Raw genomic sequence first — 27,895 nt, forward strand, 5'->3', positions numbered from 1 at the left:
AGCAAGCTCCAGAAAGTCTAAACCTACTCTGTACCTTGCAATATTGGGGACTGATGGTGGTAAGAAAACTTAAAAGAGCCTTGATTCAACATGTAATGTGGGTCTAGATAATTATTTTTGTGGGAATCGGTGGGTCCTGTGCCCTGTCGCATGTTCAGCAGTAGTTCTGACCTCTACTCATTAAATTCCTCATCCCCCATGTTGTGGCAACCAAAATTGTCCCCAGATAAAATTGCCAACCACCCCCTAGGAAGAAGGAGGAGGGGAGCAAAGCCACTCCCAGAACAGAATCACTGAATTAATGTACGAAAATTTATCCAGGTGCAGCATTTTTTTTCTCTTTATTGTAATGATGGTGTTATTTCTAGAGCAATTTACAGAAGTTTTTCAAATGCTTTTATTAGGCATTTTTTTTTTTTTTTTTGTGGGGACTGTGCATGCAGCTGCCCCTAAAGATGAGATTGTTCAAAAAGTGGGTAGAGACAGAGATGGTGGGTAGAGACAAAGATGACAATAGAAGACACAAGGCAAATTGCCACTCTTTTTCCTTAATTAGGGGAAAGCTGCCTGGGGCCTGGTGTTTCCCTAGTTTTGAAACACCAGCTGACTAGAGGCTCCTGCCTTCCTGGTGATGTCAGAACTTTTGCCATGATTCACAAGAGCATTCTCAAATGCTGCTTCTTCTTCTTCTTCTTCTTCTTCTTTTTTTTTTTGTATATTCCGGTCCTTCCAGAATATTCCCCCTTCACCTTACCTTCATCTTTCTCAGACATAATTCCAGATCTATTTCTTTGTAAATACCATCAGAAATCATCAAGTTTGTTTATTGGCTTCTTTGATGAATGCCTGTCTTCTCCACTTCTCAGTTTCTACTAGGTTGTAAGCTCCATGGAGCAGGGACTCATAAATCAATCCTTATGTCTAAAAAACAAATTGCCTAGTATATAATGGGCATTCGATAAATATATGGAACTTACTAATTCTAGAAGTTACCTCATTCCAAACGTTTTACACATCTGTTTCTGAACCATCAACAAACCACTCGTGAAATGCTCTGGATGGAGCAGTCATGGCAGGAGTCAAAGAATTTTAAGAGTTGAGTTGCCAGATGTTGTGTTGCTGTGAGTGTAAACCACTACAGGGAGTGGTTTAGACATCCCAGTGACCCCGGGAAAGACTCACAAACAAACTTTCTTCTCTCTGCCGAGATTTTCTTATCCCAGTGTGGGAACAAAAGCGCCTGTGTGATTCAGCAACTTTTTGCTCCTACTGTGCACTCCACCCTTGCTAGCCCTTCCCGGGAGGAGCGTCCTGGCGCTGTGTCCAACTGACTGTATTCAACCCTTCTTGGCTTTGCATCCTCTTTTTTTCTCATTCATGAGCTCTCTTGGGAAATAGGAGATTTTATGTGGTATGATGAGGAGAAACACAAATGTAATACAAAAACAAAACAACTGTGAAAAGGAAAAAAAATGCTTTTAATGAAACAAGTGAATATAGGTTGATTCATCAGTAAGAACACATGGAAATAGTTACACTGAAATTCAACAGTTATGACACTGTTGAAATCCTCTTTAATATCTTATTCCAAATTACATATTTGGCATTCAGGAATTTCATGTTAATTGTCTGCTCAAATATCAAGGAAATACCCAACTGATGGAAAGACTCTTTTTTTTTTTTTTTTTTTTTCTCAATTGATACTGAAGGGGAAAAAAGACCGTCTAAAAAGAACCTTAAGTCATTACTTCTGCAGCCAGGAAATTTCAAATAAAGTTGCCTGCGTCCAAGGACTGGAATGAGGTTAGCATGGAAGTGATAGCCAGGAGCATGTATCTACTCCAACCTTGTAAAAAAACCTGGTCCAATCACATCAGGCAGGCAAAATCATTGATATCTACCTGAAGTGTTCTTTCCAGTTCTAAGATGGTATACTTTTTCTCTCCTGGCAGAAGGACCATCACAGTACTACATGGACAAACTTTACCCATTAGTCAGTGAATCCAAAAACTATTTCCAAAGTTCCCTGATAACCATGATCAAACTCTTTTCACACTAGTAGCACCTCACCCGAGCAAAAGAATTCCAAGTCTCTTTGACATCTCCATGAGGGAGGGTTGGAGCAACCATCTTGTTCTGCAGATTCTTGGTCAGACTCCTAATATGCTCATTCTATTCAGTACTCCATCTCTTCCCCCTCCTACCTCCAGTGTCTTTATATTCCTTTGCAATAAAAATCTTAGGGAGAAGGCAATATCCCTTGTTTCACCACCTTTAATTTAGATTTAAATTAAAGAAGCAAAGGACCAACTTCCAACTTATATTTGTAAAATGGACCGAGAAAATAATATAAGCTTACAGACTGAGACAACATAGGATATATCTTGTGGCTATGATATGTTAAACCTTTCTAGTGAACTTAAATATGTTTAGTCAACAAACGGCCAAAGGTCTTACTAGTTTAAGCGAAAGTAAAGTATATTGTTCAATGTTGACATAACAAACACCATGGTAGAAGAATGTACCACAGGAGTGAGCCCAAAGGACTGACTGGACAAAAAGATCTAGAAATAAACTTTTTCAAAAGAAAGAAGAAATCCAAGAGAATGCTATTAAAAAAAAAAAAAAACAATAGCACAGGACATTTGATAAAAGTAGCAATTCAGGACTACTACAATTGGGGAGAGAGATTGGATTTAACTTCCAATACAACAAAGATAGTTAGGAATTTTATAGCCAAGAAAAAGAGTAAGGAAGTCAGTAGGCAAAAAAATTACCAAGAGTGGGGGATTCTTGCTAAAGTGACATGGCAGGATTAATATTCCAAATTACATAATTTGGAAATTACATACATGTACGTATGTAATTCTAAATTACATACATTATCCTGAAACTGGATACAACAGGCCAAGGTTGAGGCCAAGCAAGCAGAGGGTTCAAAGGAGCCTAACTAAAATTTGGTCAAAAAATGCTCACCATCTCTAGCAGTCAGAGAAATGCAGATCAAAACCACCCTAAGATACCATGCAAATCAAAACCACTCCAGTAAGATTGGCAGCCATTATGAAGTCAAACAACAACAAGTGCTGGCGAGGATGTGGGGAAAAGGGTACACTTGTACATTGCTGGTGGGACTGCAAATTGGTGTGGCCAATTTGGAAAGCAGTATGGAGATTCCTTGGAAAACTGGGAATGGAACCACCATTTGACCCAGCTATTCCCCTTCTCGGACTATTCCCTGAAGACTTTAAAAGAGCGTACTATAGGGACACTGCTACATCAATGTTCATAGCAGCACAATTCACAATAGCTAGACTGTGGAACCAACTTAGATGCCCTTCAATAGATGAATGGATAAAAAAATGTGGCATTTATACACAATGGAGTATTACTTTTCACTAAAAAAATGACAAAATCATGGCATTTGCAGGGAAATGGATGGCATTAGAGCAGATTACGCTAAGTGAAGCTAGCCAATCCCTAAAAAACAAATGCCAAAAGTCTTCTTTGATATAAGAAGAGCAACTAAGAACAGAGCAGGGAGGAAGAGCATGAGAAGAAGATTAACATTAAACAGGGACGAGAGGTGGGAGGGAAAGGGAGAGAGAAGGAAAATTGCATGGAAATGGAAGGAGACCTTCATTGTTATACAAAATTACATATAAGAGGATGTGAGGGGAAAGAAAAAAAAAGGGAGAGAAATGAATTACAGTAGATGGGGTAGAGAGAGAAGATGGGAGGGGAGGAGAGGAGAGGGGGGATAGTAGAGGATAGGAAGGGCAACAGAATACAACAGACACTAGTATGGCAGTATGTAAAAACATGGATGTGTAACCGATGTGATTCTGCAATCTGTATATGGAGCAAAAATGGGAGTTCATAACCTACTTGAATCAAATGTATGAAATATGATATGTCAAGAGCTATGTAATGTTTTGAACAACTAATAATAAAAATTTTTTTAAAAAAGGAAAAAAAATTTAATAAATTAAATTTGGTCAAGGAGAAAAGTTTGCCAACATGCAGGTGATAGGTGGAAACTAAAGCTAAGATCCTCTGCCCCCAAAAGTTGGCTACACCTCTCTGGTAGAGTTTAGGGTGATGAAGAACAGTCTTTTAAGAGGTGTGAGGGCTCTCACATGGCCTGAGGGCTCCCAGAACCTCTGCAGTGGAGCATGATGGAGTCAGAACTTTGGTAAGTCCCAGTGAGAGCTCCTGATTCATGTGGGTGAGCAGTCAAGAAGTCAGGAGTCTGTGGAGAGGTGAATCCCTCCATTCATTACTCGCTCAGCAAGTATTCATAGAGTGGCCACCACACGGTCAGTACTGTCCCAGGTGCCTGAGATACAGAAGAAGACAAAACAGGAAACAAAAACAAACAAGTTTTTAAAAAACTATGCTACGGAGCAAATAGGCGATTAAAAAACAATAAATAAATAATGTGGTCAGTTAGATATCGTGGAGAATAAAGATGTCTTGAAGAGAAATTGGTGGTGTCATTTTAAATAAACTGGCTAGGAAAGACCTCAATAAGAAGGTGCCAACTGACTCAAGACCTCAATGAAGTTAAGGAATAGCCAGTGGGTGTCTTGAATGGGTAATAAAAGAAATTAGCCAATTCCCGAACCAACCACCAAATTAAGGTATGGCTACCATTTTGCCACCTAATTGCTCAGGCTCTTCTTCACCTGGCTATCTCAAAATGGCCCCACAGGTTTGGGTCATTCCTTAGAGAAGCAAGTCCAGGTTCTTTCTTGTCTGAGTTAGAAACCCTTTTCTGTATTCCCACAGCCTGCTACTTCCTCAATCAGAATAGCTATCATACTTTGTGGTATCACTTACTGTTTTCTCTCCAGGATTTTCTGTAATGGTTGAGAAGCTCTTCTTATGCCACTCAGTATTATAACCCTGTTGGCCACACAGTACCAAGGAAGCAGTGTTGCACTGGAATGAGACCTTGTGAATCCGTATCCTGGCTCTACCCCTAACTTAACATGTGTCCTCAGGCAAATTAGCCTCCCTGTGGCTCCGTTTCCTCATCTATAGTATGGGAGGATGAACCTGGAACCGAGAAAATGCTCAATGAATGGATCTAAGCATGGCTAAGTCCTTCCAGAACATTTCAGTTCACAGAGTGTTTCCTTCCATGATAGCCTGTCAAAGACAGTGTGGCCCAATGCAAGGAGCATGGGTTTAGGCTCAGAAGAATCTGAGCCCATTTGATTACTAAGCTCCATTTTGTAATTTTATAAACAGGGCTGGAGATATCCCTTTCAAAAGTTTGCTGAGAATTAAGAGATAACATACACAGGAGCCTTAGATAGAGTAGGTCCTTGACATTTGTCTATTCCGTCATCACCATTGTTCACACTTTATCTATTGTTATCATCCTTCATTAACCCATCATTATACGGTGTCTCATAAACACTTCTTGTGTAGTCATTTGGGACTTAGGTCCATACTGTGGCTTCCCCAAGAGACTGTCATTTCTTTGGAATAGGGCTGTGTGCTTTATTTCTCAGAGATTCTCATAATGCCTTGCATGGGACCATTCCCAGCATAGGCCCTTGATATGAATCAAATGAATAATAAATAAGGGGAAGAGAGAGAGAAAGAGAGGGAGAAGGATTTTGTTAAGTCAAGGGTTATATGAAGAATAGAGACCTAGGAATGGCTCATGGAAATCAATGTAAATGACTCATGCAAATGAGATAACTGAAATATATTTAAGGCTCCCTTAGGGGGAGAAAAATTCCATTTCCATCCCTAGGATATATATTTATCTGTTCAGAATTCTGTAGATACAGTCCTTTCTAATGAAAGAGATGACCTCTCAAGATCCTTTCTTGACCTATTATATATTCTTTCTCTCAATCTCTCTCTCGTTTTTTTTTTTATTATCAATGAATTTAGATGGGCAGAAGACAAATAACACTGTATGAATGAGATGCATATTTTTCCACATGATACAAGTGAAATATTTCAAGAGATAACACAGCTACAGTTCAAAGTATTACTAAGAAAAACTAGCTATATTTTTATTAGATAGAAGAATCTCACTGCAAATAAACCAATCTGCTCTTTTACTTCTAAACAGGAAAATCCTAAATTATGAAAGAAAGACATAAGTTCTTGTGATTACAGAATGCATTGCAAAATATGTATCATAGAGAGGCTACTACTGATAACCCAAGTGCTGAGGGGTGATGAGTTTAAATCTCTATAAAGGAAATTGGCTGGGCCCATGGGAAAAGATACTTGTTTTGCAAAATGATATCTGTTTCACAAAAAGATACCTGTTTCCTTAATTAATTGCTTCAAAACAATTTTGAAGCAATTAATTAAGGAACTTACAAGTTCACCCCAACAAACCCCCCCTGAAAACAATCTATGGACCCTCCAGTCTACTTCTTTTTAAATGTAAACATAAAAAAAGTTTCCCATTCGGGGACTCAAGAACACTTAAGATCCATAGGCACCTTCTCAAGAATCATGCATTATATAAAATTTAAAAATATTTTGTATAGGGCTGGGGTCGTGGCTCAGTGGTAGAGCATTTGCTTCACATGTATGAGGCACTGGGTTCAATTCTCAGCACTCCATATAAATAAAGGAATAAAATAAAAGTCCATCAACAACTAAAAAAAATATTTTAAAACCAATTTTATGTGCTAGGGTCATGGTTCAGTGGTAGAGTGCTGGCCTCACACATGTGAGGCACTAGGTTCGATTCTCAGCACCACATATAAATAAATAAAATAAGGGCCCATCAACAACTAAAAAACAAATTTAAATTTGTACACTAATGTAAGTGATATAGCTTTAAATTCCTTAACAGTTTTAACAGCAGGTCTATATTTATTATCTATTGCTGTCATAACAAATTAGCACAAACTTAGTTTACCCTCTTACCACCTTGTCAACACAAATTTATCATCTTACAGTATTAAGGTCAGAAGACTGACACAGGTCTCACTAGGCTAAAATCAAGGAATGAGCCGGGCTAGACTCCTTTCTGTAGGGTTCTAGGAAAAAAAAAAAAAAATTCTTGCCTTTTCAAGTTATACAAGCTACCCACAATCCTTAGTTTGTAGCCTCCCTCTATCTTCAAAGCCAGCGATATATAGCATCTCTCCAGCCCTGCTTCTGCTCTCACACTTGTATCTCAGATAGCATAGGAAGGCTCTGTATTTGCTTGAATTTTCATATGAGTAAATACAGATGCCTATTGTTGATGAATTCACCTAAACAATTCCTATTTCAAGGTCCTTAAAATTAATCACATCGTCAAAGTCCCTTTTGCCACATAAGAATATACAATCTCACTTTTGCAGGTTTTAGGGATAAAGACATAGACATTTTGGCTGTTCAGTTGCCTCCAAAAAAAAAAAAAAGAAGAAGAAGAAGAAGAAAAGGATCAGCAGCAGCAGCAGCCAGGCATGGTGGTGCATGCCTGTAATCCCAGCAACTCGGGAGGCTGAGGCAGGAGGATGGCAAGTTCAGAGCCAGCCTCAGCAATGATGAGGCTCTAAGCAACTCAGAGAAACCCTGTCTCTAAAAAAAAAAAAAAGAAGAAGAAGAAGAAGAAAAAAAAAAGAAAACCACAAGTCTCACATGAAAGAAAAAGCAACCTGAAAATATTAAAAGAAATTAAAACCAATCGACACAATGGAAAATTAAAACAAATACCTGGGAAGAGGGGAGGGAAACAGGCCTCTTTATGTTTTCATATGAGCAAATCTTCATCAAGCACTGCTTTAAGAATAAATGTGAGGGGTTATGGAGAGTTCACAGAGCTTTGTAAACTATGATCTGCCCTTTCCTCTTCCTCATTCCTCTCTGCACAGTCCGGCCTCACCCACCTGGTCCTCATAGCAAGACTACAAGAGCCTTGGGCTCTTGACACTGTGCAGTGTGGTGACCTTGAGTGTGGAGTTACTACATTTATCAAACACTAGGAGCTCAGATGTCCTAAGGACACATTTGTGCATGCGTGCACACACACACACACACACACACACACACACACACACCATGCAGACAGACATATGTAGACACACTGCCTTTTATAAAAGGGGGTATTAGTACACAAATGACCCAATCTGAGGCTCACTCACAACTCATTAATGGCTTTTTCCTATAAAAATTAATCCAAATTAGAAATAAAAAAAATGATACCACTCTGAGCTATACTTTTTTTAATATTTATTTTTAATTGTAGTTGGACACAATACCTTTATTTTATTTATTTTTATGTGGTGCTGAGGATCGAACCCATGGCCTTGCACATGCAAGGTGAGCACTCTACCACTGAGCCACAACCCCAGCCCCTGAGCTATACTTTTTAAGGTGCATTTCTAATGATTCAGTTTACCACCATCATGTTCCCCCCATATAGAAGAAAGTGCATAAGTAGCAAATTTCAGTGATACTCTCATAGACAGGGTGTGGGGCCAGTCCTCTGGAAAAATTTACTCACGTTAACCTGTGTATTGAATGCCAAGTTCTGCAACGGAGTCAATATACTCTGATCTCTCATTGTATCTTTTTATCACTTTTTCTCACATAAATAGTTTGAGTTTCCAAACCTCTGACATTCTGCTATAAATACCATTCACTCATGTTTTGTTAAAACACTCCATGTTACTTCTTGGATTCCAATTACTCAACAGAAGGTGCATTGAGTTTGCCTGGGAAACAGGGACAATGTCTGATTGTAAAAATTTATAGCATTCCCTCCCTCCCCTCAGAGTATTTTAGACATCTAAGAAAGTTAAACCCTGGGGGAAAATATAAACAAGCTGCTTGAAATATCCACACAATTACATATTTTATTTGTGAGAAAAAAAAAAAAAATACTGCCGCCATCTTGCCAGGCAGTGCAGAAAGCAAACATTTATCTCCACATAATTCACACATTTTTTCTTCATTCCCAACAACGCCTAAATGGCCTAAATGATAAATTAAACATTTAGCTAAAACATGCCAAGATCCCAAGTGTAAATGGTGAGACTGCACCCTGCTTTTAGTAATAAGTGAGGTAGTAAATATTAGATGAATCAATAAGCTTCTCAGAGAATGACTTCACCAAAATGCTACGCATACCAGGGCAAGGAACCATATTTGAACTCTTTCCTTTCTGATGGTTGAAAAACACATTTAATTCCCCATAGAGCAAAGGTCTCTCTCTCTCTCTCTCTCTCAACACACACACACACACACACACACACACACACACACACACATACACACACACACCAAGGCTGTTGAAAATACAAAATCCGAGGATGCACAAGTCCTTTATATAAAATAGTACAGTGTCTACATACAACCCTTGCACATCCTCTGATATACCTTAATTCATCTCTATGTCACTTACAATACCTAATATAATGTGCTATGCAAATAGTTATTATACTGTATTGTTTAGAAATAATGTAATGACAAGAAAAAAAGCCTATGTTATTAGACACAATTTTTTTTCTGAATAGTTTTGATTCAGTGTTCATTGAATGTATAGATATCAAGTTCATGGATCTGGAGGACTGACTGTATGCACACATGCACACACACATACACACACACACACACACACACACATATCTCACATTGGATCTTGAACCCATAATCATGTCGTAAGTTAAACAAAATTGATTACACAATCTGAGCAGAGGGAAGTACTAAGAATTTGGGATCAAACAGCTATAACCTGTGTTAGAATGATGTTGAAAGTCTCTGTTGCTTTCTTCAAGTCTATGTAGGGGAAGCAATGACTCCTTTGTAAAATGATTGAGCAAATTGACTTGCACCTGGTAGATGATAGGCACTAGCTAAATGAAAACTGGTAGCATTAATCATATAACTGATGAGTTCACTTATCAGAGGTTGAGATTCTACTCTCCTCTCTGCACTAACATCCTGGGGCCCTAGACATACCCTTATTTGATGCCATCGGTACATATTTCTGCTCATATAATTTTTTTCTATTACTCAATTTAATTCACCTTCTGACCCTTCATTGTACATGTTGGGAGATACCTACATTCAGGTAATTCAGGATCCTTCCTCCATCTTTTCTCTGGGATTCTGTTATGATTTAGAGTTAACAAAAGAAAAGTATTAGTTCATAGTCTAGTGAAGGAGAAAGATTTTTTTAATCTATTTTTTCCACATTTGTATGGGTGCATTATATTTGTACATAATGGTGGAATATACGTGCACACAATATCACAATACAATTTGGTCAATATCATTCAATAAATCTACTTTAAAAAAAAAAGAAAGCACTATTATAGTAGAATGACATTTTGAAACATTTAGCACCATTTCTTATTTAGAACTCCATGTTTTGGCATCATTTCAGTATCGTGGGAATCTTTGCCAGAAGGATATTATAGCAAAAGATAGACTGAAAGTTTATGAGTTTCAAAAGCCTACTCCCTGGGAACTCAGAGACAACAGGATGGGGTTAGAGTAAGTCTTCTCATAGGCCTCCTCCCACACTCCACCCGCGTCACCATCCACTGCATAACATTTCCTCAGCATGCAGGGAGAAAGAAAAGTCAGGACAGAGAAGAACTTAGAGCAGCCAGGTAGGTCAGAAGGGTCTGTGAGCAGGGAAAGGCAGAATGCCAAGACCCTAAGTGAGATGGAGGGCTCCAACCACAGGGAACCTATACTTCCCTCCTTCCGTGGAATCCTGGAGGAACATCCACACACCAAGGAAGAAATGTCAGCATGCTGTATCCCAGGGGACAGGGCCTCAGACAGCCTTGCTGAGATAACAGAATGATCTTATATGCCTAAGAGCATTCTCAACAGAGCAGGGTCTTAGTATCCTGAACTTCCCCGTTTCCCAACATAAACTGAGAATATAAATTGTCAGAGGCCCAAAAAGATGACAAAGCTGGGAGGTTTGCTGAATCTGAGGGTCCTCCAAAGATGTGATGAAAGTGATGTTACAGCCACCAGTCTAGATCAACGGTCCAAGTGGCATAGGTTTAAACATAATCCCAGAGAAAAGGTAGGAAAAGTGTCCTGATTGACCAGAGCCGAGGTCCTAAGAGGTTGAATAGGGTTCAAAGTATGAATTAAATTGGAGAATTTTAAAAGTGAACTGAAATGTGTGCAGATGACACTGAGAACAAGGGACGATTCCCAAGGCAGAGGCTACAGGATGCAGGGACGCTGACTTTGAGACTAAAGGGTGGAAGGAATTCTGTAGGGACTAGGAGGGCTCTCAGCAGCTGTGCAATGGCACCAAGGTGGGACAGCAAGTAACCTGGGGTGGGACAGCAAGTAACTTCTTGGTAGGGCTGGTCCTAGGGAACAGGGTGGGGAGTGGTAGGAAGAGTGGCTGGAAAGGAAACCTGGGTCAGACCTTGAAGCCTATTATATAAAATACCCTGGTGCTTGAAGAGAGGCATTCTGGCAATCATGCCTGGAGTGATTTGGGATGGAGAGATAAGAAGCTTATGCTCCAATTAGAGACCACAAGTCCAATCTAGCTCAGATGGCAAATGAAAACAGGACTGACTCAAGGAGAAAGCAAATAGAATAAAGCTAAAGAAAGCACTCGGTACATCTATGAAAGAACAGGCCGAGATGGATTTAAATGACATTTATTCCACTTAGAGGAGTGCTAGTTGTGTGTCTAAATTTGATTTTGTTTTTTAAAGAAGATTAAATTCCTGAGATCAGATATCTCACTAGAAATTCTTGTTTTTTTTTTTTTTTTTAAAAAATCAGATTTAAAGACAATAAATTATCAGGCATTCTGATTTGGCATTTTTAGTTACATAGTAAAATGTCCCCATTTCTGGGCATTTTTTTTTAAAGAAGAGGAGCTATGTAGTCTCAGAAATGTGGTTAGCTTTGAAACAGTAGTTACTTGTTTCCATCAAAGGTAGATTTCAGTGAGATCTAGCTGAGAATGGAACATTCTTTCAGTCAACAAGTACAAAATTTATTATTAGCAGAGGTGATTCTTCCTTTCATTGTTATGATATTTCCTCTTCATTCTTGTTTAAAACTATTGCAATTTACTCTTCTCAATGCACTATTGCTAGATGAAGTCGTGTAGCAATAAGGGAAATTCAGTGTTTCCAAAGCAGACAGTGCAATTTGCAGAAAGAGGGATCAGAGAAAAGCACTTCATTTGCTAATATTAATTCCTTTCCAGACCCATAGTTTTTTTTTTTTTTTTTTTTTTCCTTCAGTTCCTCTGGTAGCTTTTCATTTCCTGCTGTAGTACATAGTGAAATTCTTGAAATATAAAAAGCTTTCATTTGGACAGAGGAATACTTTTAAAGCAAATTTTATTTCTTCCATGTCAAAAAATAAAGTATATTATGCTCCTTGGGTACTGCTATGTTCAAAGACACAATCAATTTTTTAAATAGTTCTTTATTGCATAAATTCTGTTCATGCAACCTCATATATTCCTTAAGTATTATGTCAATACTAAACGAAGGTAGAGAAAAGAGATGGAAAGGCCTAACTATCTTGCTGCTGAGGCATTCAAATCTAAGCCAGTATTTTCTCTAATATTCTTCTTTAATAAATGTGTTTTTCTGTTATAAACAGAGTATCATCATATAGTTCAAAATAAAGTGAAAAGGAGAAAAAAGTGGCCCTTGAAGAACTGGAATAGGGAATGCTCAGCCCAGCAGACTGGGCTTAACTGATCAGAAGCATTTCAATACACAGGAAAGAATATACTGTACAGAATGAATATAGAAAAGGAGTAGATACAGGGGAAAAAAAGATGTAGAGGACAGAAAAGAATTCCATGTTATTTGTGCAGACTGCTAGGCATCCCATGTCCTCCAAACAAGTACAGAAAGCCACACAGTTCACATTCAGGTCTGCTGGAGCATCACAAGTGAGAGAAGAACCCAAGGTACAGCAGCTGGAGCCGTTGGGGCAAGATTTTTCACTCCGTCATATTACGAGGTGGCACAAAGCAAATGGGAAGGGTTGGGTATAAGTCTCCAGGACAGAGACCTTAATGCTCATATGGGGGACTTTTAAAGTACACAATTAATAATGCACTTCTCCTTACTAGGTCAGGAGTGTGGAAAAACAGCACCATGAGATGGCAGAACCTAGACTCCAGGACTTTCCTCTCAGTTCAGCTTTAGAGGCTGCAGCGATCACTCCAAAGTGATCAGCAGGATTGGCTGTGTCATGTTCACGGTTAGGATCGCACCTCTCCTCCCTGACACAATGAGGGCTGGGGTCAGAGCCCTGAGAGAACAGTTTTAGATGATGAATCTTTACCTCTCACCCAATATCCATTACCCACTTTGTCCCTGATTTTTTTTTTTTTTTTTTTGTGGGGAGCAGGGTAGGGGATTTAACCCAGGGGCACTTTACCATTGAGTTATTTTTTTACTTTGTCACAGGGTCTCACTAAGTTGCTTAGACCGGCCTCAAATTTGTGAGCCTCTAGCCTTAGCCTCCCAAGTTGCTGTGATTACAGGCATGTACTACCATGCCCAGCTGTCTCCTGATTTTTGGCAGAACATTTGGCTCTGCAGGATAGTCTTAATTTTCCAGATTTATTTGCAAGGAGCCTTGGAATTCAATTATGGACTATGCTAGGCTTGGTGGCATACATCTGCAATCCCAGCAACTAGGAGTCTGAGGCAAAAGTTTAAGTCAACTTAACTATACCCAGTCTAAAAATTTAAAAAATAAATAAATCAGTCAAAAGGACCAAGGATTATTGCTGGTGGGACTGCAAATTGGTCAACCAATTTGGAAAGCAATATGGAGATTCCTTGGAAATCTGGGAATGGAACCACCATTTGACTCAGCTATTTCTCTTCTGGGACTATACCCAAAGGATCTAAAAACAGCATACTACAGGGATGCAGCCACATCAATGTTTATAGCAGCACAATTCACAATAGCTAAACTGTGGAGCCAACCTAGATGTCCTTCAGTGGATGAATGGATTAAAAAAATGTAGCATTTATACGCAATGGAATATTATTTAGCATTAAAAAGAACAAAATCATGGCATTTGCAAGTAAATGGATGGAGTTGGAGAAGATAATACTAAGTGAAGTCAGCCAATTCCAAAAAAAACGAATGCAGAATGTTTTCTCTGATATAAGGGGGGGTGACTCATAGTGGGATAGCGAGAGCATGGGAGGATTAGATTCATTCTAGATAGGGAAGAGGGATGGGAGGAAAAGGGAGGGGGAAGGGGATTAGCAAGGATGGTGGAATGTGATTGTCATCATTATACAAAGTACATGTATGAAGACTTGAATTGGGTGTCAACATACTTTATATATACAAACAGAGATATGAAAAATTGTGTTATATATGTGTATTAAGAATTGTAATGCAAAAAAAAAGTACATGTATAATGGCATTAAAAAAAGGAAAAAAAAAATGTGATCCATTTCAGTATACCTTCAATGTTCTCACACCCACAAAAATAAAATAGTAACTGTGTGGTGGTGGCTATTTTAATTAACTTGATTGTGTTGATTATTTATCAATGCATAATTCATCAAAAGATATCAAGTTGTATACCTTAAATATACAAAATTTTTATTTGTAATTTCTAGCTCAGTAATGCTGAAAATGACCTGAGAAACAGATATTTTTTAATGCTATTTGTGTATCAAAAATGTGTAGTTATCTAATATAAATGCAAAGACATTTAAAAAAAGAAATAAGCGTTTATTTTGTTTGGGATTTTTCTGTCATTCACATCTAAATAATTCACAGGGGCAAGCTCTACTCAGGGCTGAGAATATACTGGCCAATATGTGACTCAAGCCCAAAGATTCATGCTAGCTGCTCTTCGGTGAGGCATTTCTCCTTGCAGTGAAATGGAATGTATCCAACTATTATGACCTTTAAATATTTGCATTATAGAAAAAGAGTTCCCTTGGTGCAATCCCATATTCATCCAGCAACTTAATTATAGTTGTAATTTGACTTTCTGCAAAGCAGGAAGATCATACTCTGACCCAATGATGAGAGGCCCTTATTTCCCCTGACAGTTATAATTTTCCTTGCATATTGATAAACTGATGTTCTGGGTTTTAAAGGAGTTTCTAGGAGCCCATCATAGAGAAACTGAATATCCCAATGGACTGATCAGATCAGGTTTCTGCAAACTGTAGGCCAGTTCTTGCACTGGGAAAACTTTCCAAGTTTATGGCAACCTGTAAAGTCTTTCTGATGGTCACCCCACTTCTCTTGCCACTTCTCCCCTTGTGCTTTCTTTTCTAGGCTTCAACAATTATCATCATCATTGGAGGCAATCACTTGAATTGATTCAGAGTGAATGATACAGTTAATTGGCTATTTCTCATTAGCCAAGAACATATGGCACACTAAGGACAAGGGAGGGAATTTGTATTCACGGTGGCTGTGATGGATTTCGATACGCAATTTATTTTTGCAAATTATCTTGGAGCTAAATAAAATTACAATAGATCGATTCTGCACAACTATGATTAAAGGACTATTCTGGAGTCATGCTAACCTTGAGTTTAATTATTCCCTACACTGTTTAGCAGCTGTGTGATATGAAGCAGGTTGCTGTTTCTCTAAGCCTCAGGTTCCTCATCTATAAAACAGGAAAGACAATGGTACCATCTCATTAGGTTCTCATCATGATTCAATTAGTATAGCATGCCTCAAGCTCAGAGAACAATGCCTGACATACAGAAAGTACTGCTAGCAATTCTTCTTTTGAGGATGGAGAGAATCCGCGTACACACAGAGTGTTCCACCTGGAGCAACACATGTGATCATCTTACGCTGGCCATTGCCTTGCCGTCATTGTTAGCCAAAGTCACTCAGTCTGGTATTCCAGGTCCTTGCTTAGTCACAATGGGGCAGGGATGGTCACTGCAGGGGACAAACCCTTGCTGCCGGGGGGAAGGGGGGGGGCAGTCATACTGGTAAACACAACTTCAGCTGTTGTCAGCTGTCCTCCCTGATAAGGCTGGCCTTGATACTGCCCAGCTCTGATAAGGGAGGAGGACTATCTACAAACAAGGCCTTTTAGAAACTCAAGAGGGCTAGTCCCTCTCCAGTTTCCTTCCCCAGTCTTTGCAAAATAGACACGGGGTGAGGGGCACAAGTGCATGACTCTAAACAGGAGAAAGGCCAGACAAGCTGGCTTGCCAGCTAAATGGCCCTAAACAGGGGCTACCACAGGGCTTATCAGGACCCTAAAGGCATGCCTTGTCACCCTGGAGTTTTGTCTCTCACTTCCATGGAGATGAATGTTAGGCCCCTCCCAGGCTGTGGCAAGGATGTCCCTTATAATGTCAAAGAGCTTCTGCATAAGAGCACCTCAATGTAAGACTTGCATTTTTAAAATGGGCTTTATTTTTAGAGCAGTTTTAGGATCATAGCAAAATTGATCAGGAGGCATGGAGAGCTCTTGCCTCCCCCCAGCACACACACAGCCCTCCCCACTATTTCACCAGAGTAGTGCACCTGTCCTGCTTTGACACATCATTATTATCGAAAGTCCATAGTTTACATTTGAGTTCAATCTTGGTGTTGTAACTTCTATAGGTTTAGACAGGACATTATCACATTTATCTACATTTACAGTGTCACAAAGAAAAACTTCACTGCCATAAAAATCCTCTCTGCTTTGTGTATTTATTATCACCCAACCTCTGGCAACCACTGTTCTTTACTTTCTCCATTGGTTTTGCCTTTTGCAGGTGCCATATACTTGGAATCCTATAGTTCATTATCTTTTCAATGGTTTCTTTCACTTAATAATATATATTGGAATGTGGGAAAAAATAAAAATAAATAAATAAATGCATAAGAACTCCTTTTCATGGCTTGATAGCGCTTTTGTTTCTAGCATTAAATAATATTCAATTGTCTATATGTATCACAGTTTATTTATCCATTCACTTATGGCAGGACATCTTGGGTGCTTTTACATTTTGGCAATTATGAATAAGCTGCTGTAAATATCTATTTGCGGGTTGTGTGGATTTCAGTCCCCTTGGGTAGACTGTAGAGTCCGTTGCTAGATCATATGGTAAAAGTATGTTTACTTTTGTCAAACGCTTCCAAAGTGGCTGTCCTGTTTTGCATTTCCACTAGCAATGAATGAGAGTTTCTTATGTTCACATTTTTACCAGCACCCCTTGATGATGTCAGTTTTCTGGATTTTATCCAGACTAGTAGATGTATGGTGGTATCTCATTGTTATTTGAATTTGCAGTTCTGTGATGGTATATAAATTTAACATATGCCTGTCTTCCACCTGCATATCTTCTTTGGTGTGGTGTCTTCAGGTCTTTTGCTTAATTTTTAATTGGGTTGTTTGTTTTCTTAATGTTGAGTTTTAAAAGTCCCTTTATATGTTGGATAATAGATCTTTATCTGCTATGTCTTTGGTGAATATTTTCTCCTATTCAGTGGTTGGTTCTCCTCTCATTTTCTTGGTAAGAATTACTTTCTAACCCCTATTATGAATGATTTTCTTCCTTTGCAGCAATTTTACTGCTGTTGCTTTTTTGTTAGTCATGAAAAGAACACAAATAAGTGGCAGAAAGAGAAACTACAATAGAAGAAACATCACCCAATGCAGACACACCTAACTCAGGAAAAGCAGAATAGCTCTCATTAGCTAAACGTTGGCTGGGTCCACGCTGATTGGCTGAGAGGATATGATAATACTTGGCATATGGGACCACTTTGACATCAGAGTGTATTATAATCAACCATCAGGTATATTTTATTTTAGAAAATACTACTCTGATGAATCAACCATGTCAAATCCATGGTAAGGGGAATGTTTGGGTGGGGTGGGGACTTTCCAAGAGGGACAGCAGAGTTGCCTTTCTAAAGTGAAACAAAAACTGCTGGAGAAAAGTGAGTGGTCTTCATAGGACCCCAAAGATGTTGAGAGACTGGATAAAAATTTATCTTAATTCAATTAAGAAGCCAAGAGTACATAAATCCCTGAATCAGCCATAAGAAGGACAGTCAAAGTCTTATGTAGTTTTTGTACTGTGTGCTGAAGCACATGGAAATTTCTAAGGGAAGATTCACAGAGACAGGCTAAGAGTTCCCTAAGAGCACTGTTCCTGACACGTGGAGGTCATATAAGCATTGTCTAAATCATGCAGGAAGTTTGAAGGAGACATCTTTCTCATACGCATTGCCAAGTGTCAGACACATATGTCCAGAAACGTAACATAAAATTTAATATAGGGGCTGGGGATGTGGCTCAAGTGGTAGCGCGCTCGTCTGGCATGCGTGCGGCCCGGGTTCGATCCTCAGCACCACATACAAACATAGTGTTGTGTCTGCCAAAAACTAAAAAAATAAATAAATAAATATTAAAATTCTCTCTCTCTAAAAAAAAAAAAAAGAAGGAAAAAATTCATTAATGAGTTAAAAAAAAAATTAATATAAAATGTTAAGCTCTGATATCAAGCAGAAGGAGCATTCTTATAAAAGTCACTTCTTGTTGGCAGCGTCAGAAAAGTTTCCAGATTCTGCCTATGGGGACGTCCATGTACTTCAGGTGAATCTGACGGAGTTACCACTAAAGAAGGACTGCGCAGTCCTGTAAGTCCAAGAGATGAATTCCAAGCACCAACTAACTTCAGGAGAGCCTATGTTCATGTTATTATAATATCACGGAGGCCAACACAACAAGGCACGTATGTTCCTGGAGCTGCCCTCAGACTTGTGTCTCTCCACCCCCAGCTGGACTCTGATCCAGCAGAGCTCCTGATACACACCCTTTCCTTGTATCTGTCTTCCAATAGCTTATCAAGCAGACAGTAAATGAGAATGCAGAGGAATCTGAACTTGATCACACTGGCTTCTAAAAGACTTGCGTTTTAAGCCTCTATCAGATGGCATGTATATAGGCCCTTATGCAAACATATTATCATATCATATCATATTATCTGCAACCATAATAAAAAGCAAATACTCCATTCTTTACTTTCCTTCAATGAACTTACTTATAATTCTGATTTTTTTTTAAATATAAGACTTTTAAAAGTTCGTCAAACTGAGCAGTGTAAATTAGGATATGACTTTAAATGTCATGAAACCAACCACTTCATTTTAGAGAAAAAGAAACCAGATTCAACAGAGATAAAGGGCCCTTACCAGCAAGTGTGTGCCAGCTCTTAATTCTACCAAGGATCTCTTTCAAGTTAAAAGCACAGTATGATAGACTCTCACTGATTTTGCAATCCAAGAATCCATTTAACCTTCTCTGGGTGCCCCAGTATCCCTCAGGGGGTCTCCTTCCCTCCCTGCCTTCTACTGTCCCGGACACCTCACCCCAGCAGATACATACATACTCTTTCCATCTCTGCTGTTCTGGTAAAACAAGTGACACAAACATAAAACAATCAGTACACTGCATTTGCTCTGACCACAGTGATTGGTACAGAAATAAGCAATGACCCAAACAGAACAACAACAAAAAAAAGGCAGAATGAGATTTTTGCTGATAATACTGAAACAAAGACCTTAGCTCTCCTCACAGTTTGTAGTACAAAGATGTAAGAACCATGAATGCTATAGCTATCTCATGGCCACAAAAGACCAAACTATGTAAGAACTGAACCAGCACAGAGAAGAAAGCAGAGAAAATAATGGTGTCTCAATCCCTTTATGCCTCAAGTCAGTCTTGAGCCTCTCAATTTTCAGCTACATTGAACTAATGAATTGCTTGTCTAATGTAGTCTCAGAGTCACCTTTGAACTTGCTGTTCCTCTGCCTGAAATACATGTTTCCTCAGATAACCACATAGTTAACTCTATTCCTTTCTTCTTTAAATGTCACCTTCCTGAGGACTTTGGGCCTCACTAAATTGCTGAGGCTGGCCTTGAACTTGTGATTCTTCTGCCTCAGTTTCCTCTGTTGCTGGGATTATATGTGTGTGCCACTACACCCAGCTCTCACTGTCTTTCTTTCTGATCGGTAGATCCTGGCTCCCCACTAAGAGGGTGATCTGCAATGCACAAAAATAAATAAATAGATAGATAGATAGATAGATAGATAGATAGATAGATAGATAGATAAATAAAGCCCAGATTTTCCTTCTGGACTACCAGAGTCTGACTTTTCCCCTTTCTGGCCTTAACCCTTAGGAAGAGTAGCATACTCCTACCTCCAAAAAGGATTCTAGATCAAAGAAGTAATTAAGAAACACACCAGGTGCTGTGCTCTCAAAGTGAGAAATGGGTGCCTCTCAGCACCCAGAGAGATCATTTTCTGACCCTCAGAAGAAAGATCTCTTTTAGTTTTCTCACATTCTCCAAAGAAAGACAAAGGAATCCATTCTTTGTTCTTAAAACCTACCCCAACACTTAATGGTTAAGATAAGGAAGTACTCCTAATGCAGTCCAGCAAGATCCCATTAACACCATCACCACCCCCTGGCCCCCTTGGCAACTCCAGGATAGAGGATAACCACAGCGTTTCCTGTTCCTTCCCATGTTCTTTCCTGTGACTCCAAATTTACACATAGGCCCCAGGAAATTCCCCAAACCCTCTGTGGCAGTACAAACTTAATGGTGTGATACCACCTTTGGAACATCTTTTTTTAAATAGACTATCCAAGAATCACATCCTTTGGGACAGGAGTTCCCTGTGTTTCTCCTTTGTTAGCAAAACAATAAACCTTCTTTTCTCTTTTTCTCAAAAAAATAAATTAAAAAATAAAATAGACTATCCGTTAGTCAAAATGGAAGCCTGGTAAAACCAGGCTGATGGATAACTTGTTTGGTCCTGAGTAGAATTAAGAACAGTAGACCTGCAGCCTTGATAAAAACAAAACTAAACTAAACAAAAAAACTTGTGCATTACTCTTCCTTTTCTTAGAGAAGATTTAATAAATAAAGTTCAAAATTTTTCAAGAGGGCATGTGTCCCCAGGTAGGGTACACCTGACAGGATAAACACAGATTTACTAATCATTATTTCCCACCATTTCTTGATTATCATATCTGCTAGCATCTATTAACAAGAGTATCAAGTTAGATGTGCAAAAGAAATCCAAGTAAGAATGTGAAAAGATGATACCATTGACCTATCAGTCCTAGGACATCAGTCAGACATGGATCCCCACTGAATTCATCACAAGTTACATCCCAGTCTTCCTCATTAACACTCTCACACATTTTGCATTGAGAGGCTAAGATTAAGATATAATCAAAGGGCATTCTTTCAGATGAGTGTCTTCCTCACACTTGGTATCCTTAGAAGCCTGATATAATACTCTGAACATTTCAAATTTAGCAAAGACTCTGACTTATATAAACTTCAATTACTCACTCCTATGAACAAAGGCTTGTGTTGGTGTCCATCCTTAAATACAATCCTGACCATTTTCTCCTGTGTCAACCTAGCTGCTCTGTTAATTGTTCCATTACCTACTAAAGAAGTGGGGTGATAGGAATAAAGAGAAGAAAGAGATGAATTCAAAGGTGGGATGGAGAGCATGGATAGTTTCTGGAGAAGATTGGGAAGGAGCATGGATAGAACTTTCATAGCCATTAATGCATTCAGGAACAACTTCATTCGATATTTAGTGGGCACTCCTGTGCTGGGTTCAGGGGATATCATGGTAAATAAAGTAGCCTAGTTCTCTTCCTTCACAGAGTTAAGTGGAGAAGACAGTTCTTCATCAAATGATCTCACAAATATGTATATAATGTTGAACTATGCACTATTTGGTACCAAAGCTATGTCTGTGACCTTATATCTGAACCTGTATAAAGGTGGGAGATGGGGAGTGAAGAGATCATGGAAAGGTCACTTTTTAGTGAACTGGGAGCTGGGCGTGGTGGTGCACACCTGTCAGCTCAGCTACCTGGAATGTTGAGGCAGAAGGATGGCTAGTTCAAGGCCAGCTTGAACAAGTTAGAGCCTATCTCAAAATAAAAATAAAAAGAGATGGAGGTGGACATCCATGGTAGAGTGCTGAGCATGCGTATAGCCCTGGGTTTCATCATATATCTATATAATTTCAGAATGAGACCTGGGAGAATGAGTGACGAAGATTATTCAGCCAAGTGCATCTGGGAGGGCAGTGCTGGCCCAGGCGGTGGTGGGAGATGTCATGGAGGGGGATCAAATGAGAGAAGGCCTGCGTGGCTGGAGCCCAGAGAGACGGAACAAAGGTCAGCAGCAAAGGGATTGCAGGGTGTGTCTGGGAATGATAGTGCACTACCCTGGCTGGATAATAATGTGTGGTCAGGATACAGATTAACCTAGAAATGACCACCAAACCCCCGAACATTCTGGAAGAACATGCAAAACAGGCTCAAGAGTCTTAGTTGTGTTCTCTGGGAAACAAGAACTCATTACATGTGTGTAATTACAGGGTCAGTCAGACTGTTGAAGGATGGATTGTTCAAGAAGCAATGTCAAAAGAAACTTTGGAAAAGAAGGGAGTAGAGGGGCTGGGGATGTGGCTCGAGCAGTAGTGCGCTGGCCTGGCATGCGTGCGGCCCGGGTTCGATCCTCAGCACCACATACAAACAAAATGTTGTGTCCGCCGATGATAACAAAAAAATAAAATTCTCTTAAAAAAAAAAAAAAAAAGAAGGGAGTAGAGAGAGCCCTCCAATGAAGGGAAATGATGATAAGAGCCAAGTGAGAGGGAGCTGGATGTAAACCAGGACAATGGGAACCAAAAGATGTGAACCAGGGTTGTAGAGGCTCTGGAAAGTAGAATCAACAATGTGGTGGCTAATTTGGTATAGATGTAAGGTGGGATTGGAGAGAGAAGCTGTGAGCCTGAACATTATGAGGAGGAGGACATGAATAGCCGAATTTTAGAAAAAGAAGAATCAGAGGGTTTATTTCAGATAAAGAGGGTTTTATTCAGATATGCTGCAATGGTATCTTGGTCAGACAAATAGCTCATTCTGATCTGGCATTCTTCGAAAGTTGTGTTTGGAAACAAGGATTTAATGGGTGCTTTCTCAGTGCCAGGCATTATTTTGTATGCCGAATAGAATTTAGATCAAATTTCTGTCTTCATGGAATATGATTAATACATGAAAAGTAGTTTGCAAAAATAAAAATAAATAAATAAACACCAGACACCAAAGGCCATGTGGTTAATCTGAAAATAAAGCATAAACAAGTGATGTATGAGCAAGGCTGCAGTTCAAAGAACCGGTCAGTATCTTGTATCAAATTCTCAAAGTAAAACATTGTGAAGGTCAAGGCTCTCCTCTTAGGAGACACATTAGAATGCAAATTCAAATCACCAACTATCATCAAAGGGGGAAATAGACTTTAAAAGCTCCTTGTGAATTTCATCCAAGAATTTAGAGGACACAGCAAAGGACAGGATAAATAATAGATTCTTTTTCTTTGGAAAAGAGAAAGAAGACATAGGGAAATCCCACTAGCAAGGCTGTTTAAATATCTTGGCTCTTCACCAGCCCTCAGAGTACAGATTGAATTTCAAAAATAAATAAATAAATGCATAAAACTTTCTTTGCCATTTTTACTTCCAACTAGGTGCCAAAATTATATTCTATTGGAGCAGCAGGAGGGCTAAGGATCTCAAGCCTATTTGAAATGAACATGTAAAAATATAATATTCTAACTAAAATTATCTTCAAAAGAGAGGAACAAAAGGTCATAACAGGGCTCAAAATAAAAAGATCTGAAGCCAAAAATAAATTTGATTAATTTAAAAACGCAAAACCAAACATGAGTAACATGCATACATATCTATATACCCTTATCTCTATATTAAAAAAAAAGCAGCCAAGTAGATTATTAAAACTAAAATGTCTACCGGGTGAAGCTTGTCAATGAGTTATAAAAATCAGCTCTATTTATAACTAGATGATGCTAAGGTTCTGTGGAAAAGTAAAGAGAGACAACAGCTAAGGAAATGTTTAAAAGGAATTATAATGGGTACTTGGTCAACTTATTGTCAACACTACTATTAAATTAAACTAAAACTCTGGCCCAAAGATGGCTCCATACTGGAGTCCTTTATATAACAAATTGCAACAGTTATATAAACTAGGTAAACTAACTGACAGTCTCATTTAGGAATATATTTTTATAACAAATGTTGAGTCTCGGCCAATCACAGCAGCTCAGCTTGACCCAGTCACAGGCTACCAACCAACCAGACCATGTTCAAATAAGAAAACCATGCAGCTGTAACCGGCAGAGCTGCCTATCTATTCCTCACTTCCATTTCCTGTCCATCCATGCTACCCGTTCACCTTACAGATGCCAGTTCTCTGCACCTGCTCTTGAAGGCTGCCCAATTTGTGAGTTGTTCTTTGCTCAACCAGATTCTGCTCAATTTAATTTCTCTAAGCTTCTCCCTTTAACCTCATTTTAAATCTACAGTAATATTTTAAATGGTGCACATGAGGCAAGCAGGTCACTGAAATGCAGCATAATCCAGACATAGACCCATGTACCGAGAATTCTGCAAAGGGTCACTTTTATAAAAAGGGTCACTTCAAAGACTTGAGAAGAGATTGATTAATGCCTACATGCCTTCCATGGTCTCAGAAAAATGAGCAACTCGTTTAGAAAAATAAAGTATGATCTCCATAAATAGTAAAATTTTGGCTCCACCAATTTGGCCCCAAAGAATTATTTTTCCTTGATTTTATCCATGCAATTCTTTTAAATGGCAATTCACAAAACACTGATTAATTTTCCTTGAGAAATTTTCTGGAATTAAATCAGTTTTATTTTTCCTTACCAATTATCTAATTAGTCAATTAAAAACATTTCCAATTATCACTATTTATGTTTTATCTTTTTGAAATTATTTTTCCTTGACACCAAAATTCTTTTCACATAAAGTTTCTAATCATTTACAGAAAATTGTTTTATCCTTGTCAAATCTTATTAGTTAAAACTTCTGCCACCCCTAGTTTTCTTCTATGACCATTGTTGGTTTTTGTTGTTGTTGTTGTTTTGTTTTGTTGATATTGGGGATTGAACCCCAGGGGTGCTTAACCACTGAGCCACATCCCTAGCCCTTTTATATATTTTATTTAGAGACAGAGTCTCCCTTAGTTGCTTGGGGCCTTTCTAAATTGCTGAGACTGGCTTTGAACTTTGTGATCCTCCTGCCTCAGCCTCCTGAGTTGCTAGAATTACAGGCATGTGCCACTGTGCCTGGCATGACCATTGTTTTTACCAGGTCAAATTTTCCCAAAATCAAATACAGCAGATATAAATTTGTCTAGAAGATTTTATTCTTCCGGAAGCAACTAGTTAATGACTTATTTTACCATATACACTTGTAACTATCAGCATTAACTTGTGTTGATTACAAAATAGTGTGGTCAAAACATGCTACACCAGATTATTATCTTATAACATACACACAGATTCCATGGGGATTCAAAATTGTGCAATAAGCACAAATAACAAAATATTAGGGGAAAAAATGGCAATTTTTCTTTCTTTCCTTTTTTTTTTTTTTTTTTTTTTTTTGAGGCTTTTCATGAATACCCAAAACTCTGACGCCATAAAGGAGGTTTAACTGCCATTACCCATCCCAGATGAGCTATAACGATAGCATGTTCCAAATGTTCCATAGTGGGAGACATAGAGTTTAGGAGACTGGGTTTCTTGCTATGGGAGAGGGTGGAGTAAGGGGCTGATTAAGAGCAGATGTGAGTGAGATCAATAGATATTCAAAGATCTATGGAAATATGTTATGAGATTGGAGTTTTTGAATTATTCTCAAATATTTTTATCATTATAAACATGGTACATAATCATAATTTTTAAAAAAGCAACTTTAATAGAAAGTAAAAGTACCTATTACTCCCTACAAAACTACTTATAGAGATAGCCATTATTAAGAATTTTATTAATTATTCCAGAAATTTTTGTTTCTTCATTTGTTCAGTTTTTCACTTGCTTACCTTGTATAGCATACCAGAAACTAGAATTCTGTTTCTTTAATGTAAATAAAACACACTCTCAGATATTTTCTTACACACATAATTATTTTTGTGTTATATTAAAAAGAGTGGATCTATCTAGTTTCATTGACTTAAATATTGTCTGCACATGTCTAGGCACTCTTTATGAAGAGATGAAAGGCAGGAAAGAATTTAAATATTCATCAGTCAGTAAGATTACTACCATACTGATACTTCTAAAACATTCTTTTAAACTTTCTTGTTGATATGAAGGAAGTATATTCCACTTAGGAAACAGAAAAGCACAGAGAGGAAAAGAATCACCGGTAATCCACCTGACAGAGCCAACCACTTTGATGAAGACAGAGTTTGTATTTCAGGGACCCAGAACAGCTGTGGCCAACAATTTTGCAAAAGCTAAATTTCAAAAAAAGAAAGCCCCAGTATCATATAATCAAGTTGAGTAGGTAGGAAGTTAGAGACCACACGCCCCATAGACCCTGACAAACAGGATGAGGAGGAAGCCAAAAGGTGGTCAATGACTTCTTTTGAAAAACACACTGTTGGAATTAACAAAGGCAGAGCTCAGGGCAGAAACTCAGACCCTAGTTGTAAAACAGGCAGATTCATTTCTGTTGGTTCAGATAAGCTTGGATCCTTGGGCTGCAAACACAGCCTCATGGATTGGCAGGGGCCTGGAAAGTGACAATGACCACCACGAGAAGCTTTATCTTCACATCCACCCTGCTTCCCTTTACATTTCCACTCAGGCTGAACTGACGCACTGGGGCATTTCAAACCTGAAGTTTAAAGACCAACCTGGGAATTAACTGGGGCTGAGTACAAAAGTGGGAAACTTGAGAAAGAACTTCAAAATTGGTTCCATTTTAAGCTAGAAAACAAATTGTCTTAACTGGTAGCACTAATGACTGTTTTTCAGGTAAAGATGAAGAAAAGACTAATATGGTAGAAAGTTTCTCACCCAGCTAAACTAATCCTCAGCTTTTAGAAATGGTCCGAGGAGGAAGGAGGTGAGTTAAGCCCTGCAAAGAGCTTCAAGTGGGGGTCAAACTTTTTCAGGCCAGGTAGTAAGCACTTTAGGTTTCAATGGGTCAGTCAGGCCCTGAAGCACTGCCAGAGGCTTCCATGGAGGCACAAAAGCAGCCAGAGATGATCTATAAGTTAAGGATAGTGTTCCAATCAAGCATTACCAATGGACACTGACCTTTGAATTTCATGGTTATCACGTGATGCAAAATATTCTTCTCTAGATTTTTTTTTCTATCATTCAAACGTACAAAAACACTCTCTAGCTTGTTGGCAGGATATAGGCTGGCCAGTGGTTTGCTGACCCCTCAAACAGTTCCTGACTCAAGTTTACATTCTAAACAACACAGATAAGAGCAAACTGGAGATAAAGGAGGCCTTTCACATGGAGAGGATTTCTGCTTAGATTGGGGAAGAAGGGGGTGTAACGATGGTGGCTACACTGTTAGAGCCCAGCAAATCAGTGAAGTTGGGGGAGGGGGGCAGGATGCAGGAGCACAGGAAGGCTCCCCAAGGGGTTTGATACCCAAGGTCTATCTCCAAGGAATTGGCCCCGTAGAGTGGCAAGAGACAGAGGGGGTAAAACAAGGCCCCTCTTGAATTATGCATGCTCTACTTTCCCAGTGAATCAGGCCAGTGAAAAGATCAGCAGCAGCAGAATCAAATTTAATTCAGAAGACTACCCCCCCCCTTTTTTTTTTGCATAAAGATGAGGCCCTACTTTGTACACAAACAAAAAAACCAACAGTTCTCATATCACCTCCACATGAGTATTTGGAGGAAGTCTTTGTTTACCTGTATGCACAAGGTTCTTATGCAAATTCCAGCAGCCGGCTCAAAATAAGCCTGAGCTTGGCCTTGATGGATTTATTTCTCATTTGCTGCAGGCACAGACCACATCTATTGAAGAGAGAAAAAACTGCCGCC

This window comes from Callospermophilus lateralis, chromosome 4 (genome assembly GCF_048772815.1).
Source record: "Callospermophilus lateralis isolate mCalLat2 chromosome 4, mCalLat2.hap1, whole genome shotgun sequence".
Lineage (NCBI taxonomy): Eukaryota > Metazoa > Chordata > Mammalia > Rodentia > Sciuridae > Callospermophilus > Callospermophilus lateralis.